This window comes from Otolemur garnettii, unplaced genomic scaffold (genome assembly GCF_000181295.1).
Source record: "Otolemur garnettii isolate 467f Iridium unplaced genomic scaffold, OtoGar3 scaffold00072, whole genome shotgun sequence".
Taxonomy (NCBI): domain Eukaryota; kingdom Metazoa; phylum Chordata; class Mammalia; order Primates; family Galagidae; genus Otolemur; species Otolemur garnettii.
Window position 1 is genome coordinate 5,342,627 of NW_003852467.1, and position 19,572 is coordinate 5,362,198.

The window sequence follows — 19,572 nt, forward strand, 5'->3', positions numbered from 1 at the left end:
AGGCAAATAGTTGTCAATATAATAAATACACAAGAAGGCTCAGCACCTGTGGCTCAAGTGGCTAAGGCACCAGACACATATATCAGAGCTGGCGGGTTCGAATCCAGCCTGGGCCCACCAAACAACAATGATAGCTGCAGCCAAAAAATAGCCAGGCATTGTGGCAGGCACCTGTTGTTCCAGCTACTAGGGAGGTGGAGGCAGGAGAATCACTTGAGCCCAGGAGTTGGAGGTTGCTGTGAGCTGTGATGCCAGGGCACTCTACCCAGGGTGACAGCTTGAGGCTCTGTCTCAAATACATAAATAAATAAATAAATACACAAGAAGAGTTATATGAGTATGTTGTCTTAGCATCAAATACTGATTTTCACAAAGATAGCTTCTTCATTTATTCCCCAATAAACAATCCTTATGTGTTTGGATATTGAGAGGAAAAAGCTCACTCTGAAACAAAGAGTTCGGCTCGGCGCCTGTGGCTCAAGTGGCTAAGGCGCCAGCCACATACACCTAAGGTGGCGGGTTCAAATCCAGCCCAGGCCCACCAAAGAACAATGATGGCTGCAACCAAAAAATAGCCAGGCGTTGTGGCGGGCTCCTGTGGTCCCAGCTACTTGGGAGGCAGAGGCAGGAGAATCGCTTGAGCCCAGGAGTTGGAGGTTGCTGTGAGCTGTGATGCTACGGCACTCTACCCAGGGGGATAGCTTGAGGCTCTGTCTCAAAAAAAAAAAAAAAAAAAAAGAAAAAGAAACAAAGAGTTCACCAATCTCTTTGTGTGAGTTGGCATCTCTTAGATATGACCTGTCTTTCAGATTCCCTTCCTCTCTTCCTGCTTCTCTCCAAGATGGCACCTGAGTTGACAGGTGAGGGAAAATTACATGACATACATGACCTAAGATCCCAGTGCAGGTCCTTGTACTTTCTGATGACCTTCTGCTCTGTAATAGTGTCTCTTGTCTGCCTGGTAAGTGTCTGTCCTTCTGACCTTATGGCTGTGAAGTTCTATTTTTTCAGAAAATGCTGTGCTCTGCTTACTAATCTACATCAGTTAGTAAAGGAATCTTTAAATCTGTGACTTACCACTAGAGAACACTTACAATTCTAAATACATAATTATGATACCTCTAAAAGCAAGCATGACTATCGTTATGGGTAAGGATGTCTGCCAAGAAGTTACAGCAGCATAAAGTCAATCGTTACATTTTTATGTTATGGGAGAAGGGGTGGACCTGGTATTTACAGGTAGAACATTCTATCTGGTGCTGTGGGGAAAAACAAAAGCCAAAGAAACTGTGGCCATAATCTTTGTGACTTTATTTTCCAACGGCAAAGAAAAGACAAATAAATATAAACCATTTAATAGTAAAAAGAGCACTTTATTACATATATAAGATTATTAATATTCTACTGTTCAGTCGCCATCCCAATAATTTACACTGTCAGGGTTCAGGTAGCTGTTTGAGTCCTCTATTCTTGCCATGCCTTTAGCTGAAGAACAGTCAGCCCCACCAAAGCAAGGGAAGTGTGAAACAAAGTTTATTGAGGAAGAGAAAGGTAGGTTTACAGAGCAAGACCAATATATAGGCTTACAAAGCAAGATATATTCACCATACACAGTGACAGCCCTTATCACAACAAAAAGACTTTGGTCATGGCCGGGAGTTTTATTTTATACTATCTGAATTGGGCCCACCTTCTGGTTCAGAGGTCACTTTGGAACCACAGAGTCTTACTACCTGTGCATGCAAACCTCCCATGAGCATCTCTATAAGGCCATGGGGGTGTGAACCTCATGCAGATTTAGCTAATGACATGATAATTAGCTTTAAGGTTTTTTTAAGTCACCTTTGCAGTGATGCAGCCTGGCCCGTGGGCTAGACGGTCTTCTGCATCCTTTTGCAGTTGGCGCGCTAAGTTCTGATTGGTAGACTGGTAGGGAGGTTCCCTCCTCCCCAGGTGTGAGAAATTGCTCCAGACAGAACAAAAGTGAGCAGCAACCAAGATGGGACCTGGGCCCCCCATCACCCACCGCCATCCTCTTCCTTTTTCCCTAGGAGAGCCTGATCCCTTCCTGTCTACCTAACACTACCAATTTAAACTTCCATTCATATTTGGAAATTAAAGAATTACTGTGGTGATAAGTAAAATTTAATTTAAATATCTTTAATGAAACTATAATGTTCTGAAGATTTTTAAGGAATATTTAATATATCAAAATTCAGAATAAAACTTAAGACTTTATTAGTGAGAAAATATGTCATAAACTCTTGTGATTCTCTCCAATGATGATGTAACCAAATTGTATACACTAAATTTGCTGCTCAGAAATACCATAGTTATAGTTCTACTTGAATGTACAATTGTGTATCCTGAGACCACTTATTACATTAATTTCTGTGGCATTGAAGAATATGTTGTGAATCCAATTAACAAATACAAATCTGTGCTACATAAATATCCCTATCCTCTATAAGGCAAAATTAGCCATGTTTCTCGTCTCTTTTGTCAGCTGTACTTGACTTAGAAATACCATTTGTATTCCAAATACTTCCAAATTGCCACATATCTGCTGCTTGCTTATTCATATCTTTCTTTCCTTTATTTTTCTCAACTCTCCTTTGAGTTGTAATATTAGTGGGAATAGACTCATACATTTGCACACTAAAATATGTAAAATATATATAATGATACAGACCGCATGTATGATTTCATATATCATATATTGTATATGGATACATATGTTATAGAGCAGGGGTCCTCAAACTTTTTAAACAGGGGGCCAGTTCACTGTCTCATAGACTATTAGAGGGCCAGACTGCAGGCCCTGGGACAAATCGGCTGCTAAACAGGACAGGCAGCGGTGACAAAAACACCCGGTGGGCTAGATAAGTGTCCTTGGCAGGCCGCATATGGCCCGCGGGCCATAGTTTGAGGATACCTGTTATAGAAGATACCAAATACTTCAGTATATATTCAAAATATATGTATATATATGTTTTTTTTCTTTTTGAGACAAAGTCTCACTTTGTTACCCCACCTAGAGTGCCTTGGCATCAGCTTAGCTCATAGCAACCTCAAACTCCTGGGTTCAGGCAATCCTCCTGCCTCAGCCACCTGAGAAGCTGGGACTGCAGGTACCCACCACAACTTCCAGCTTATTTTTTTATATTTTCAGTACGATTGGGTCTCTCTCTTGCTCAGGCTGGTCTCAAACTCCTGAGCTCAAGAGATCCACTCTCCTCGGCCTCCCACAGTGCTAGAATTACAGATGTAAGCCATAGCACCCAGCTATATATATATATGTATATGTGTGTGTGTGTGTGTGTGTGTGTACGTGTGTGTACGTGTGTGTATTTTTTAGGAGACAGAATGTCAAGCTTCACCCTGGTTAGAATGCTGTGGTGTCATAGCTCATAGCAACTCAAGCAGTCTTCTTACATCAGTTTTTCTATTTTTAGTTGAGACAGGGTCTTGCTTTTGCTCAGGCTAGTCTCAAACTCCTGAGCTCAAGCAATCCATCTGGCTCAGCCTCCCAGAGTGCTAGGATTATAAGAGTGATCCACCACGCCTTGCCAAAATTGGAGGTGCTGGGGGTTGAACCCAGGGCCTCGTGCATGCTAAGCATGCACTGTACCTGGGCTATACCCCCATGTCTGGTATCTGTTTTGAAAAAGAAACACCATAGAGATAAATAAGAGCTTCATTTATCGTCCACGATAAATGCACTTACTCTGTTCTGTAGTTTCAAAACAATACCTGTAAAAATGTAGAGCTTGCATGTTTAAAATATATAAAGCTATGGTCTCCAAATTCTGAACACTTCACTTCCTCCTCTGGACATAATGAATATTCAGCAATTACTGATCATAAGAAGGCACAAAAGACATAGTTAATAAAAGCAGCCATAATTATTTAGTAATTATAAATTTGGGCTACTTTAGTAAATTTTTAAGTTTAAGGTTAAATAGCTCAAAATGCACTTATAAAAATAATTGACTGTGTAATGTGCTGGTCATTAAAATGAGACTGATGTTCTTGAAATTAATTCTGTTAAGCGTTCAGAAAGCAAAACATGGAAGCACTCGTAAGAATGTGTATGCTCCAACTAAAATTCTACTTACTAACCCATGAAATTACAATGCCATGTGTGCATACTTTTAATTTTCAAGATTTCTAAGGGAATTTTTGTAAATGACATGTAGAGAAAATGTGGATAGATAAGCATCTTTGTCTTTTAAATTATTTGAAATATGTGATAAATAAAATTAATAATTCATGGCAACCTTTATTAAAATACATCTTTTGGTATTAGCATAGTAATAAGTATTAGTGATTTACATAATTAGGGAGATAACACAAATACAAAATTATGCACACTTACATGCATGCTGAGGCACTCCCGTGTTTCACTCAAAACGAAACAGATATTATTAGGACATTATACTGTGTATGCCATCATAACTGAAGTCAGATTTGTTGGAGACAGCATTGTTATTTTGTTATCTTTAATGTCTTCAGTTATAAATAGAGACATTGACTTTGCTTATGAATAGGTTAAGTAAAATGTTTGGACACCATAAAAATAAGAACAAAGATTTGAGAGGGCTTTAGAATATGGATGAAACCTGGTGAAAGTATTCTTGATTTTAATAGGAACAAATAATCAATATGATTACTATATTAAAAATAATAATTACTTAGATTGTTTATAACTTTTCAGTAACACATATAATGCTGGGTGGTGCCTGTGGCTCAGTGGGTATGGTGCCGGCCCCATATACCAAGGGTGGTTCAAACCCGGCCCTGGCCAAATTGCAACCAAAAATAGCTGGGTGTTGTGGCGGGTGCCTGTGGTCCCAGCTACTCGGGAGACTGAGGCAAGAAAATTGCCTAAGCCCAGGAGTTGGAGGTTGCTGTGAGCTGTGTGACGCCTCAGCACTCTACCAAAGGTGATAAAGTGAGACTCTGTTTCTACAAAAAAAAAAAAAAAAACAAAAACAAAAAAACCGTATAATCTGAGAGAACATTCTTTGTAAGTCTCTTATACCTATGTGAGAATACCTAGAGTAGAATTGTTGACTCATTAAAGTATGCACAACTTTAATTTTATTGTATGTTGCAAATTATTTTTCCACCAGCAGCAAGAAGTGGCAAAAATTCATTTAAAATAATATTTGCATATGCCTGATCGAACATATTTTCATGTTTGTTGAGCATTCAGATTTTTCCTCCCGTGGGTTGATTATTCATATCCTTAGCCCGGTTTTCCATTGAATCGCTTGCTTTCTCTTACTGAGTTCTCTAACTAGTTCTCTTTATACTTTGGATTCTAACAGAGTTCTGTATTATATACATCTAACATACAAGTTCACAATTCCTTATCTAAAACCTTATCAAATAACTTTTCCAAGAACAGTGAAAATAGTCATTTTGCTAAAGACATCAAAATTGTAAAAGTTAGGAATATAAAAATTAAGATGGGCTAGATAAAGACCTGGTATCCAGGATGAAAACTGACATTTTGAGTGAAACAAAGAAGGGGCTTTATTCCAATCTTATATTCTTTTCCTTGATTTCAGAAAACCTTACATTTGCTTTGTTTCCTGTAGAGGATTAAGGATGGCTATTCAGAAGAGAAAATGCAGAGGTTGTGTTGCTGAGTTTTTTTTCTTTAAATACAAGTTTAATTCAGTGACCCATCTGATTGAGTTTATAAGTTAGATGAAATTTTAAAAAGAATTATGTTAGATAATGGCTATGATTTTGGTAGAGAACCTAAAAGTAATAAACAAAACATTTTTAATTTTATTTAAAATGTATCTTTAATTATACAGTCAGAGAATTTAATTGCTCTTTGCTTTTAATGAAAAAAAATTTAAATTGGTATTTTACGTTTAAAAAGAAACTTCTAGTGTTCAATAACATCTGCATTTTAAAGTAAAAATTGTCTGTCAAGACCTAAAGAACTGCACCCAATTGCCATATGAATATAACTTAGAGATATGCTTTATTGGTTTAAAATAACGCAAATACTGGCGATCATTCAGAGGGACATCAGAAGTACTTTTCTGTCACATGTGCTTGTCTATTGTATCGAATCCACTGTGTTCCCTAATGTCTTTCAGATACTCAATCTAGTGTTATTAAGAACAGTTCAGACAGAAACTGAAATATGTAATTATGGTTATAGTTCATCAGAACCATATTCAAATACATTTTGTGAGTCATGGTATGCTTAGTAGTGCATTTGAAAGAGTTTATGAACAGATGGCATTGCCCATAATGTTGTATAGAAGAGAAAGGAAGGAAAGGTATTCATATTAAGTCATAGTAAGTCATGTATACTGAAAATGTAGACCATAAACAGAAGGACATTCTTTCATTTGTCTCTTCATATATCTAATAGTGCAGAGCTTCTCAGCCAGGAGTGATTTTTCCTCCAGGGGTATTTGGCAATTTCGGGAAATATTTTTGTCTGTCACACATGGGAGAGGATAAAGTGCTCCTGGCTCCTGACATCTTGTGAGCAGTGACTGAAAATGGTACAAGATATCCTACAGTAGTGCACAGGGCAATCAACCCTCTACAACAGTGGTTCTCAACCTGTGGGTCACGACCCCCTTGGGGGTCTCCTGCATATAAGATATTTACATTACGATTCGTAACAGTAGCAAAATTACCGTTATGAAGTAGCAACGAAAATAATTTTATAGTTGGGGGTCACCACAACATGAGGAACTGTATTACGGGGTCGCAGCATTCGGAACGTTGAGAACTACTGCTCTACAAGGAAGAATTGCCCAGACCCAAATGGTGACAGTCTGAAATTGAGAAACCCTGATTTAAACTAACATTACATGCTAATCAAACTATTATGTTCAGGTTCTGAGTCTTGCAATTAATCAAACAAAATCTAATTTTGTATTGGTCCATACTTAAACAAATTTATAAAGCCTATAGTATGGTAATTATGTATGCAGCATTTGTATCAGACATACTACGGTTTAAATTTTCGATTCATTATATGGTAGCTTGTACCTTAGGCAAGTTTTCAGCCTTTTGTAACTCTAGTTTTTTAACCTGAGAAATGATAATGATGTCTGCTGAAAGGCTCTATAGTAGAGAGTGAGATTAATTAAGATTATTTATGTTAGATGCATAGCAGAGTGTTTACTCTTAGTACATGTTCAATAAATTGGTAGCCTTTGCATATACTAAATCATTTGACCCTGACCTACTAATGAACAGCCTGGTCACACACCAGATTTTACTGTTTCTAAAACCCCATTGATTGGAATATGCATCATTATTTTTAACTAAGAAAAAAAGTGCTGCCAATTAGACTATCACATGCTATCCTAAAATGTGTCCCAATTTCAGAGCAGCTAACTTGTGGCAATAAAAACGTAGGTCTTAGAATTGATTATTATAAAACCCATCAGAAATTTTTCTTAGGTGCAACTGAGCAAGGCTGCCATTGACCAGATTCACTTAGAAGGTTATAGAAGCACAGTTTACCAGGAAGGTAGCAACAGGCATCTCTCTTCAATAGGATTAAAACACATAGCAGTCTGTAAAGCAGCCACAGAGCCATCCAAGAACTATTCCCTTTGCAGCATCTACCCACACCTAGATGGCAGCTCACGTGCAAAGGAAGGAGACTTCGTAAAGGTATGGGTCAGCCCTGGCCTAGAAGTCTCACACACTATAGGTAGAGTTTCCAAGGTCCGTAAAAGGTACATGTTCAGTTGCAAGAGATATTTCACTTAGGGAATCCCCAAAGCTCTGATTTTCCATTAGGTATTTGTAGTTCATTCATAGGGTACCTGACAAGTCATTTTATCAAAAAGACACCTACACTCAAATGTTTTTTTGCAGCTGAGTTCACAATGGCAAATACATTGAATCAACCAAAGTGCCTATCAATTTATGAGTGTATTAACAAAATGTGGCGTATGAATGTCCTTGAATACTACTCAGCCATGAAGAAGGATGACTTTTACAAAATTTAGATGGAACTGCAGACCATTATCCTAAGTGAAGTATCTATAGAACAGAAAAACAAATACCACATGTACTCATTATTAAATTGTTACTAACTAATGAGCACACATGTGCACAGAAGGAAGAAAACCTCAGTGGAAATCAAGCAGGGGGAGGGAAGAAGAAGGACAGGCAAAAACCTATCTAATGCATACAATGAACACTAACTGGCTGATGGCCACATCTATAACACTCCAGCATTGTAAAAGTGATCCATGTAACCAAACATATTTGTACCCCTATAATACTTTAAAATAAAAAAAAATTCAGTTAAATTAAAAATAAATTACACAGCAAGATATAATTTACTAGACAAGGTCATTTTATCAGAGGCAATGTTGCCAGCTAATACACGTGACTTTCCCAGTTTTCCAGAGAGAATATAGCTAGAAAGTTGCTTGAAGGTCGTATTCTTATGCGGAGAAGCAAAGAGTTTTGTTAACCCTTTACTTATTATATTATCTGTCGTTTTAATTTATTTTTTCATTTTTTTATAATTAAAGATAATAAAACACAGAGGAGATAAGTCACTTTCCCCAACTAGTGTATGAATGCACCTAGAATCCAGATGTGCTTATGTCTGATCAGATCATTTCCAGCAGCACAATATTACCCTAAACCAGGGGGGCCAAATTCAACCCTCCATCTGTTTTTGTAAATAAATTATTGCTGGAACTCAACCATGTTCATTTTTTTTTCTTTTTTTTTACATATTGTCTCTGGCCACTTTCTTTTTTTTTTTTTTTTAGACAGAGCCTCAAGCTGTCCCCCTGGGTAGAGTGCCCTAGCATCACAGCTCAGAGCAACCTCCAACTCCTAGGCTCAAGCGAGTCTCCTGCCTCAGCCTCCCAAGTAGCTGGGACCACAGGCGCCGGCTATTTTTTGCTGCAGCCGTCATGGTTGTTTGGCAGGCCCAGGCTGGATTCGAACCCGCCACCTTGGGTGTATGTGGCTGGCACCTTAGCCACTTGAGCCACAGGCGCCGAGCCATCTCTGGCCACTTTCATGCTACATTGGCAAGATCCAGTTATGGCAGGAGACCTATAACCCACATAGCCTAAAATATTTACTGTCTAGCCCTTTATAGAAAATGTTTGCTAACCTCTGCTCTAAAGTATGATTATAATTATTTAACTCCATAAACCTATATGTATATAAGAAGTTGAAAGGAAAAACCGTTCATTCCTAATGTTTGATAATTTAATATAGGTACCCACATATTTTTTAAAATTTATTTTTAATTATCAAATAATAATTATACACATTGGGGGGTATTATGTGATGTTTTAATATATGTTTGCATCATGGAATAGTTCTGTGTACTTGAAAGCTTTTAGTACCACAAAGCCTAACCTAACCATTTGTCTACATCAGCAACTGGTTAACTTTTTTTTTTGCAGTTTTTGGCTGGGCCTGGGTTTGAACCCACCACCTCTGGCATATGGGGCCAGTGCCCTACTCCTTTGAGCCATAGGCGCTGCCCTGGTTAAATTTTTCTTTAAAGAGCCAGATACCAAATATTTTAGGCTATTTTTGAGGTTTTGTGGGCTATCTTGAGGATAGTAAGTTCCTGCTGGGATTTTAACCTAGATAAACTAGGCTCGTGAGCCCACATCTTTCACCAATAAGGACTTAGGAAGGTAGAGAGACCTACGGAGCATTAGTTTAAGTGAATGATTTTTTTGTTGTTGCAGTTTGGCCGGGACTGGGTTCGAACCCACCACCCTGGGCATATGGGGCTGGCGCCCTTCTCTCTGAGTCACAGGTACCACCTTGAGTGAATGATTTTTAAAGAAATATCCTTTATGGCTATTAAACCAGATCAGAGATTTAAGCCTTATTTAAAAGCTATCTATATAAAGATTTTCAAAATAAGGAATTTAGGTTTCCACAGACAAGTACTTCCCTCTAACCAGTGCAGATTTAAACTCCTTAAGAATCTGTTCATGACTACTGTCTGTTCTCTGCATTCCTTGAATCTCATCTGAATAAAGCAGATTGATCTATTCAGGCGTCCTCAGACTACGGCCCGCGGGCCATAAGCAGCCCGCTGGGTGTTTTTGCTGCCGCTGCCTGTCCTGCTTAGCAGCTGACTCATCCCCGGGGCCCCACAGTCTGGCCCTCCAGTGGTCTGAGGGACAATGAACTGACCCCGTGTTTAAAAAGTTTGAGGACCCTTGATCTACTCTTTTAACTTTTGTTGTTTTGTTTTAGAGACAGAGTGTCACTTTATTGCCCTCAGTAGAGTGCTGTAGCATCACAGCTCACAGCAACCTCCAACTCCTGGGCTTAGGCGATTTTCTTGCCTCATCCACCCGAGTAGCTGGGACTATAGGCGCCCACCCCAATGCCTGGCTATTTTTTGTTGCCGTTTGGCCAGGGCCGGGTTTGAACCCGCCACTCTCTGTATATGGGGCCGGTGCCCTACCCACTGAGCCACAGGCGCTGCCTCTTTTAACTTTTTTTTTTCATCTTTATTTTAAAACATTAAGAGGGTAAATGTATTTTTATTTCATGGATGAATTGTATAATACTGAACTCAGAGGTTTTAGTGTGCCCATCACCAGAATACTAGACATTATTCCAGATAGGTAAGATTTTCTCCCTCACACGCCTCCACCCTCCCTCCTTCTTAGTTTCCAGAGTCCTTATGATGGTATGGTTCCTACTGTCACTCATAACAGCTGAAATCCTCATGAAGATGCCCCTCAAGACCTAGCATACAGCTCCCCTGTCTGGCTATCCTTCCTACTGCTCTGCTCTTGCTCACTAGATTCCACTCTCCTGGCTGCCTTATTTTTCAATTGAATATGCCAGACGCACTCCTGCACCAGGTCTTTTGTATATGGTATCTCCTCCATGTGGATCATTCTTTTCTGAGTCGTCTGCTGGATTCATTCCTTCACTTTCTTCAGATCTTCATTTAAATACCACCTTCTCAGTGAGCCTTTCCCTGGAGGCTCTTTCTAAATGTCCACATTCCACCTCCCTGTACCCCGTACATACGTCTCCTGTCCCCATCCTATACTTTCATTTTTCTCTTGAGCACTTTCCAGTCTCTGATGCACCATAATTTCCCTTTTACTGCCTATTTTTCCCATTAAAATGTAAACTTACTGAGGATAGGGAAAAAATGACATGTTTTATTCACTATTACATATCTAGTGCCTAAAATAGTGTTAACACATAATAGGTTATATGTAAATATTTATTGAATAAATCTAGTAATTTGTTAGGGGTGGTAATATTAATATTCCATTTTCCAAAAGAATTCTTCCAGAAAGACTGAATCTCCTACCTGAAGAGTAGAGAGCTTCCAAGATAGACTTCTGGATGTCATTCTCATTACTTAATAATCACACCCTTGCCCACTCTTTTGTTGACCTTGAACATTTCAAGTATAGGGCTTAGTAGATTATATCTTCTTGGTTTCACAACACTCGCCACTTTAAAAAATCAATACTGCATTATGCTTTGTATATGAGGACAGATTATTTTTGAAATCCATAAATCTCTAAATCAGAAACAAATCCTCTCTTGGGTGGGCTGCCCTTGATTAGCTCAAAGGAAAAGAGAGAACTTGTCATTCGTTGTCAATCAGCCTGGCTCATACTTGACAGCATACAGTTACAGTGAAAGAGAGCCACGTTGTAGTGGTCTAGCAAACCTAATTGTAGATAAATAAAAGAGCAGTCACCCAGCATGAGGAGAAAGTGAAAGAAACTCAACTGTACAATGTTGTGTTTTTCCATCCGTCAGCCTTCATTTGTCAGAGTCTGCCTGACAATTTAGGCTGGAGAAGTCAGGCTCTAACAGAATATTGATTCCATTTCATTTTTCATTTCTTCCTACTCTTTTACCAAACAGTTTGTATGTGAAATGAGAGATAGGGCAGTCGATATATGTGACCAGGTTACATTTATTTTGTAGGTTTATTATTTTTTTAATCCCAGAAAGCCATATATTTTGTGTATTTATTTTACTGTAATATTGTAATTGCCAGCTCTTGCTGCAGTAACAAAGGACCCCAACATTCCAGAGACATATAACAACAAATATTTATTACTCATGTGTATGCAAATCAACCTCAGCTTTGCTCCACACTGTGGATCAAATTAAGGTCTTCTCATGCTAGACCGTGGATCTGTTCCAAATGTCTTCTCGTTCAAGGATTCAAGCTGAAAAGCAGCTCTTATATGGCATATTATTATCTCATGGTGAACATCAGGAGAAAGGGGAGCTAGCAAATCTTGAATCGCCTTTAAAGATCTGGCTCGGGGTTGCCATACAGTCACTTCTGCACACAGACTATTGATCAAAGTAAGGCATGTGATCAAGCCCAAAATCAAAGCGGGGAGAAGTCTATTTACCCACAGGGCAGTCATATTAAGAGAAGGAATGAATAATTTTGAATAAATCAATTATGGTATCTACCAGTATCTTAGACTTTCATTGATTCTAAAACACATTTATTTTATATTTCAACATCTCTGAAGTTGAGATCTGTTATACAATAGGTGGTATTTACAAACTTTAAATTTTTAACATTCTTGGCAGTATATATAACAATAATGGTCCTTCTAATCAATGATAGATTAGATAGAAAAACTGTTGATTGTGGTGGTCAACAAAATAGTCCAATTGGCAGACAATACTCCTTATAAATAAGAAAGTTCTAAGCAAATGGACACTTATGTTCATAAAACAAAAGCTGTCATTTTTATAGTAAATTTCTTTATTTTCAGTAGCAGAATGCATACATCATTCAGATCAGCTTATTTGAATCAGAAGCATGCATTAACAGCAAACCTTCTATCTATTCATGTATTCATATATATTCATTTTTAGAAGATCAATTAGAATACAAAAGTACAATCCCCTTGTTTAAAACTCTTTTGTAGGTTCTCCACTAAGATCCTGAGGGTGGTATAAAAGATTTTTCTTTCCTCTGCCTCTTGTCTACTATTCTTGCCCCATTTTTCTCATTCCCCCACATGGTATCTCCCTATTGCTTCTGGTGTTGCCTTTGCATAGTCCAGATTCCCCCTTGGAATACTTTCTCACTACCATCACAACCACCTTGTGAACTGGTACACAAGCTGTTTCTTTTCCAAGCCATTGTTCAAGCCTTTCTTCCTTGACCCTCTCATCCATCAACCAAAGAACTGATCAGTTCCTGCTGTGCGCTTCATTGTACATTGCACCTTGCTGGTTGTTATAATTTTAATGTGTGTTTGTGTGCCTGTATTTTTGTGTTTCAAGTTCCTAACTCACACACTGAAACACAATAAACATGTACTGTGTTTCCCCGAAAATAAGACACTGTCTTATATTTATTTTTTCTCAAGAAGACACACTAGGGCTTATTTTCAGGGGATATCTTATTTTTATTAAGTATAATACAACAATCTACATTTATTCCAATACAGTTAAGTCATCTTCTTCTGGAACCTGACAGGGGGAGCTGACCATGTTGGTGGGGTTGGCACTAGTGATGCGTGAATTCCTTTCCCCTAGCCGTTTGCACGTGCGCAATAGGATGCCTGCGACCATGGTTACCACACGCACACCTGTGCAAGTGCGAACGGCTTAGAGAAAGGCTCTGTGGTAGAGAAAAGGTATTCCAGTCTTCCTTACCGCTCAGCCCAAAATGCATGGTGTGGCTATGCAGATATGCTGCATGGCCATGCCCATCACTAGGTCTTATTATCGGGGCCGGGCTTATATTTAACAAATGCATAGAAATCCTGCTAGGGCTTATTTTTTGGGTAGGTCTTATTTTCGTGGAAACACAGTAATAAATGTCAAATGAACAAATACATGAATGCATGAACATATGTGAAAATGCTGTTGATAATCCTTTTTATAGTGTTTGAGATATATATCCATAATATATATTCATATAGTCTAAGGTTAGCAGTAGGTAAGATAAAGAAAACTTAAATAAATTCAGTGAAAGAAAACAAGGCAATCCTTGCTATCCCTGAGAACATCAAATTTCCATTTAAACACACAAAATCAACTTTATGTTGAATTAGAAATATAACAATCAGTAAATCACTTCTTTAAAAATGTAAGTATTAATTTGCATATGGCTTGCACTTTTCATGTTCAAAAGTGGTTTCGGGGAACTTTTTCATCATTAACCTTTGCTTCACTGCTTGTCAGAACAGCAGCTGGCCAATATTAGCAATGCCATTTCATAAGAAATAACCAAAGCTAAAAATGCTTAGTATTAATCCATTTTAGAAACCTATCAGGACTGGATCTAAAAATAGAGCATGATATTTTCTTTGTGAGTATTAATACTTACTCCTTATTACTTAATCAATGCAAATTGTCAATAGTGAATTGTTAATACTCTAAATAAAATAAAACTCTTGTCATATCATAAGGATCTTACCTCCTGGTGCACAATTTTGCATTGCAGGAGTCATTAAGAATAAGGCAGGGGAAGGAAATTTAAATGGAAATGTTCTGTTATTAGAAGTGAGTATTATTGTTGAAGTCCCGTGAAGCCTTTCTTGTCTGAATGTTCTTTGAAGCTGAATACTTTCTACTTACAAAACCTGGCCACTATAATTAGCTATGTTTTCATTTTAGTGGTGGCCTTCTTCACCTTATCTTAAATCATTTAAAGATGTGAGGCCATTCGCCAGATAAAAGGTTTACTCAAACCAATTCTCTGACCTCGATATCAGAGGTTTGGCAATCATAAACCCACTAAGAAACCCTTGGAGCATTTTCAAGTCTATGTAAGAATTTATTACCTTTCCTGTGGGAAGAGACTAGATTTTCTCTCATATGATACGCTGGAAGAATATAGGAGAATGTATCGGAATTAAAGAGGAGGAGAAAGATTTAACATAAGATCAAGAAACATATCTGTCAGTTTTAGCAAGAAGCCTTGATAAGCACCTGTTCACATCGTATATACAACAGAATAAGGAAGAAAGTGGGGATTTGGTGATAGTATCTGTGAAATTAGATGAACTCCGTTTTGTAAGAGTGTTAAGTATTAGGAAAAATATATGAAAGGCATCATGTTGGACATATAGTAAATGTTCACTAACTCTGTTATTATAACAATAGATTATATTAGTCTATTAATAAAATCTTATAAAAGATTATAGCAATTAATCTTTTTAGAATTTTTTAAAATTTTTATTAAAGTCATAACTGTATACCTGTCTGGGGTACAATGCCATTATGTAATATAGAATGTAGAATGCTTAAATCAGACTGATTAACATCGCCAGCAATATCCTTATAGTAGCTAGTTGCCATTTTCAGCATAGTTAAGAATTTTATCAGCATTTGTCACCTCTGTGTAGTCTTGAGGCTTCTCTGAGGTTGTCTGAAGCTTTGTTTTTTAGCTTGTCTAAGTCAAGTTTTATCTGAGTTGAGTTTTATTTGCATGGAGAGCTACCAAAATTTTTGAATTCATTTCACCTATCATTCAATGTTTAGGATTATTATCAGCTTCTTATATTGTATTTTCCTCACATTCATCTAAGAAAAATATACCAAAGGATATTTTAAGTGAATATAATTAGATTTACTACAGTTGACCCTTCAAGCAATAATATCTTACCCTGAATAACCTATCTTTGAACTAATAAATTGCAAACTGCAAATAAATGTAGTGAGGTAAATTGTGGAAATTCATCTTCAAAATGGTCTTTCTACAGTGATTCGTCAGAGGTGCATATAATTAGAAATCCAGTTCCCCAGAAATGCGCCAAAGAGAAGGAACCACAAAGAATTCAGAGCTGAACATGAATTCTTTCACCTAGTGCTCTATTTGTATAGGACCAACGGTAAATCTCATCTAGGTACTTAAACTCTTCATTATGGCATTACAGGATGAAGAGATGACATTAGCGATGACATGCTAATAGAAAACATTTCTATGGAGAGAAATGAGGTGACTTCGTAATGTTCTTTCACCAGATGACTAAATCTGGATTCTAGATTCTAGAGCTAATCTGGTGAACTGAAGAGGGAATATTCCACCTCCTACAGGTGTAACATACTGACGTTTCATTTGGCATTCCACCTGTACCTTAATCCACTAGCTATCAAGCACCCACTTAGGACTTGGAGGACTTAGTGATGCTTGGGCTACCTTAATGTCAGCCTTGCTGTCATATCTGTTCCTTTGTCAACGAGCATTTTATTAATTCTAATTTGTATATACATTTCTTCCACAAATTCCTTGTAATATTGAATGCAATCTCTTCATCTTATCTGTTTGCTGGTGCCTTCTGAATAGTGGCATCTGTTCTTTGCGATCTTTAGAACTCTCTGGGATTAGAAGAATATAAGTCAGGGAGAGGAGGATGTTAATCACCTGGCTGCATACCTGAAACATTAATGAAGTTATTGAGTATTTGTATTCATTTTATGAAGGTACAGGATTCACACTGGATTGCACTTATAAGTCATTTTAAAGGAAAACATTCTCAGTCCTCACAAAATATACTTTAAATTTAAACTTATAATTTTGTAGGACTGTTATAAAATCGTGTTAACCATTTTTATCATAGAGAATGAATTAATATTCCTATAAGTTTCATTCATAATTAATTACTATCACTAAAGATTGTATGTGTGTGTGTTCCTTAATTTTCCAGAGAAAACATTGCCATTCATTTGTTTCACTTAAGGCGAAAGCTGAACTAACTGGTCTTATTATAGTTGCTACCAGTGTTAAGATTTATCTAGTCAGCTTATTATTGCCTAAAACCTATCTGGTTGCTGAATTTTAAAAAGAGGAACATGTAGTAATGTTTGGGGGAGCACATCTCTAATATTCTATTCACAAGAGAAACAGAGAGCACAGGATTTGAGCTCCCTTTCTTTGATTAGCCTCCCATGAAAGCTATATTCAGTATTAGTAGTTGTGTCCCTTCTTTAGCTTCGTTGCTTATCTGTAATATACAACATGGTGACAGCCATGTAATTCTCTTTTCACTTCCCTTTGGAGTTTCTACAAGCTCCTAATTCAACTTTTCTGCTCTCTTTGCTCCCTTGTTCTGCCTTTCATTCATTCATTTTTCTTCTTTTATCCTGTGGAAATATATACCTAATTCTGGCCCTTTCCTCTTCACTCACTCTGTAAGTATCACTGGGATAATTTTCTCCAACTGCTGATTTTATACCCCGCATCTATATTTTTAGTCTGACCACCAATCTGCACACTCGGCTTATTTTTCCAGTTGCCCACTGTACATCTGCATCAGTGTTACAGGTACCTTAGCTCCTGAGCCCAACGTGAACATATTCACATGCTTCTACATGCAGGCTTACCTATCTGCCTTTTACCCCTAGTTACTTCCTCCCAAGCCATAGAATTTCAGTGACTCTCAAAATTTTCTTCTTCTTGATCAAATCCTGCCAATCCTATACCCACAATATCTTCTTAAGAAAGATCCTTCTGTACAGGCTGGGTGCAGTACCTCATACCTGTAATCCCAGAATTTGGGGAGGCCAAGGAAGAAGAATTGCTTGAGGCCAAGAGTCCAAGCCCAGACATAGCATCATAGTGAGACACCTCTACCCCTGCCAGCTCTACAATTTTTTTTTTTAAGTTAGCCCGGTAGTCCCAGTTACATGGGAGGCTGAGGAAGGAGGATCTCTTGAACTCAGGAGTTTGAAGTTGCATTATACTCCAGCCCAGGTGACAGAGTGAGACTCTGTCTTAAAAGAATGTGATACTTCCTGAATATCCATGCTGTTCAATGAATACTTGGACTTGTAAAGGAGTTTCCTAACTATGGTCTTTCCACCAGCCTCTATCCTTAAAATCCTTTTTACCAATATACCACTAGCATTGTTATCTTATTTTTTTTTATGGTGAAAAGTTATATATTTATAATTAGCCAGCTGGACTCGGTTTAGATGATCCCAATTTTGTTGGCAACATCCAAAGCATCATAATCAGGAGCCAGTCGAACATATGCCTTCTTCTCACCATCAGGCTTGATCAGGGTGTTGACCTTGGCCACATCAATATCATAAAGCTTCTTCACAGCCTGTTTGATTTGGTGCTTGTTGGCTTTGACATCCACAATGAACACAAGTGTGTTGTTGTCTTCTATCTTCATGGCAGACTCAGTGGTCAGGGGGAACTTGATGATGGCATAGTGGTCAAGCTTGTTTCTCCTGGGGGCGCTCTTCCGAGGATATTTGGGCTGCCTCCGGAGCCTCAGAGTCTTTAGCCGCCAGAAGGTGGGTGATGTACGGATCTTCTTTTTTTTTGTGGCTGTGGATGCCTTTTAGCACTGCCTTCTTGGCCTTCAATGCCTTGCCTTGGCTTTGGCTTTGGGAGGGGCAGGAGCTTCCTTCTTTGCTTTCAGCGCCATCTTGTGAAAAGACCCTGTGTTGTTATCTTAAAAGCATCAGATCAGGGTTGGTTTCTAATAAATATCACAAACTAAAAAGTTCTTGGTATATACAATCGGGGGGGTGGGGGGGGAGTGTGCATGCTTTGTTCTATCTTCCCTAACACCAGCAGGATCCTATACATATTTATGTTAGCAGAGTATTGTACCACTTCAAATCCTTTTATTAGCCAAGTCCCTCACCAGCTTAGGGACTTTGCACTTGCCTTTTCCTCTGCTTGGAATACTCTTCTCCAATATGTTGACATGGCACATTTCATACTTCATTCTGTTTCCTGCTAAAAGAAGAGGCCTCTCCTAGTCCATATCTAAAAAAGAGTTCATTGTCACTCTCTCTTATACATATACAGGCATATCTTGGAGACATTGTGGGTTGAGTTCCAAACTACTATGGTAAAGTGAGTCACATGAACGTTTTGGGCTCCCAGTGCAAATAGAAGTTATGTTTACACTGTTCTGTATTCTCTTAATTGTACAATAAAATTATGTATGAAAATGGATATACCTTAATTAAAAATATTTTTTGCTGGAAAATGTTAATGATAATCTGAGCATTCAGTGAGTCATAATCACTTTGCTGGGATAGGGTCTTTCCTCCATATGGATGGCTACTGACAGGGTAACTGTGGCAATTGTTTAAAAGAGCACAACACTGACATTTTCCACATCAATCAACTTGTCTTTTCATGAAAGATTTTTTCCTATGGCATGCAATACTATCTGATAGCCTTTACCCACAGTAGAATTTCTTTCAAAATTCAAGTCAATCTTCTCAGACTTGTCACTACTTTATCAACTAAGTTTATGAAATATTTTAAATCATTTTTGGTCATTTCTTTTTTTTTTTTTTTTTTTTTTGCAGTTTTTGGCTGGGGCCGGGGTTGAATGAAATGTTCTTCAAATGTCTAGTATGTTCATAGGCTCTATAGTTCAGCTTAAGTACATTTTTTTTTTTTTTTTTTTGTGGATTTTTTGTTTTAGATGATGATCTGAGAAGAAAGCATTTAAGTCCTCGGCTATTACTACTTGCCGTCTATCCTTTAGTTGTAATAATATTTACAAATTTAATATTTATAATGAATGTATAATTACTATATGCCAACCTTCTTTGTCTCCTTTTATGTTT

The 19,572-nt window shown here is 37.8% G+C and overlaps 1 protein-coding gene and 1 pseudogene across 2 annotated transcripts in view; one reads left to right on the forward strand and one right to left on the reverse strand.

Moving 5' to 3' along the window:
* The window catches only part of DMD (dystrophin), a 2,307,273-nt gene that overhangs the window by 1,503,041 nt on the left and 784,660 nt on the right, over positions 1-19,572 (forward strand). The window lies entirely within an intron of this gene.
* On the reverse strand, positions 17,887-18,407 carry LOC100954628 (annotated as a pseudogene). Its single transcript, XR_002774330.1, has one exon. The product of XR_002774330.1 is annotated as a 60S ribosomal protein L23a pseudogene (transcript).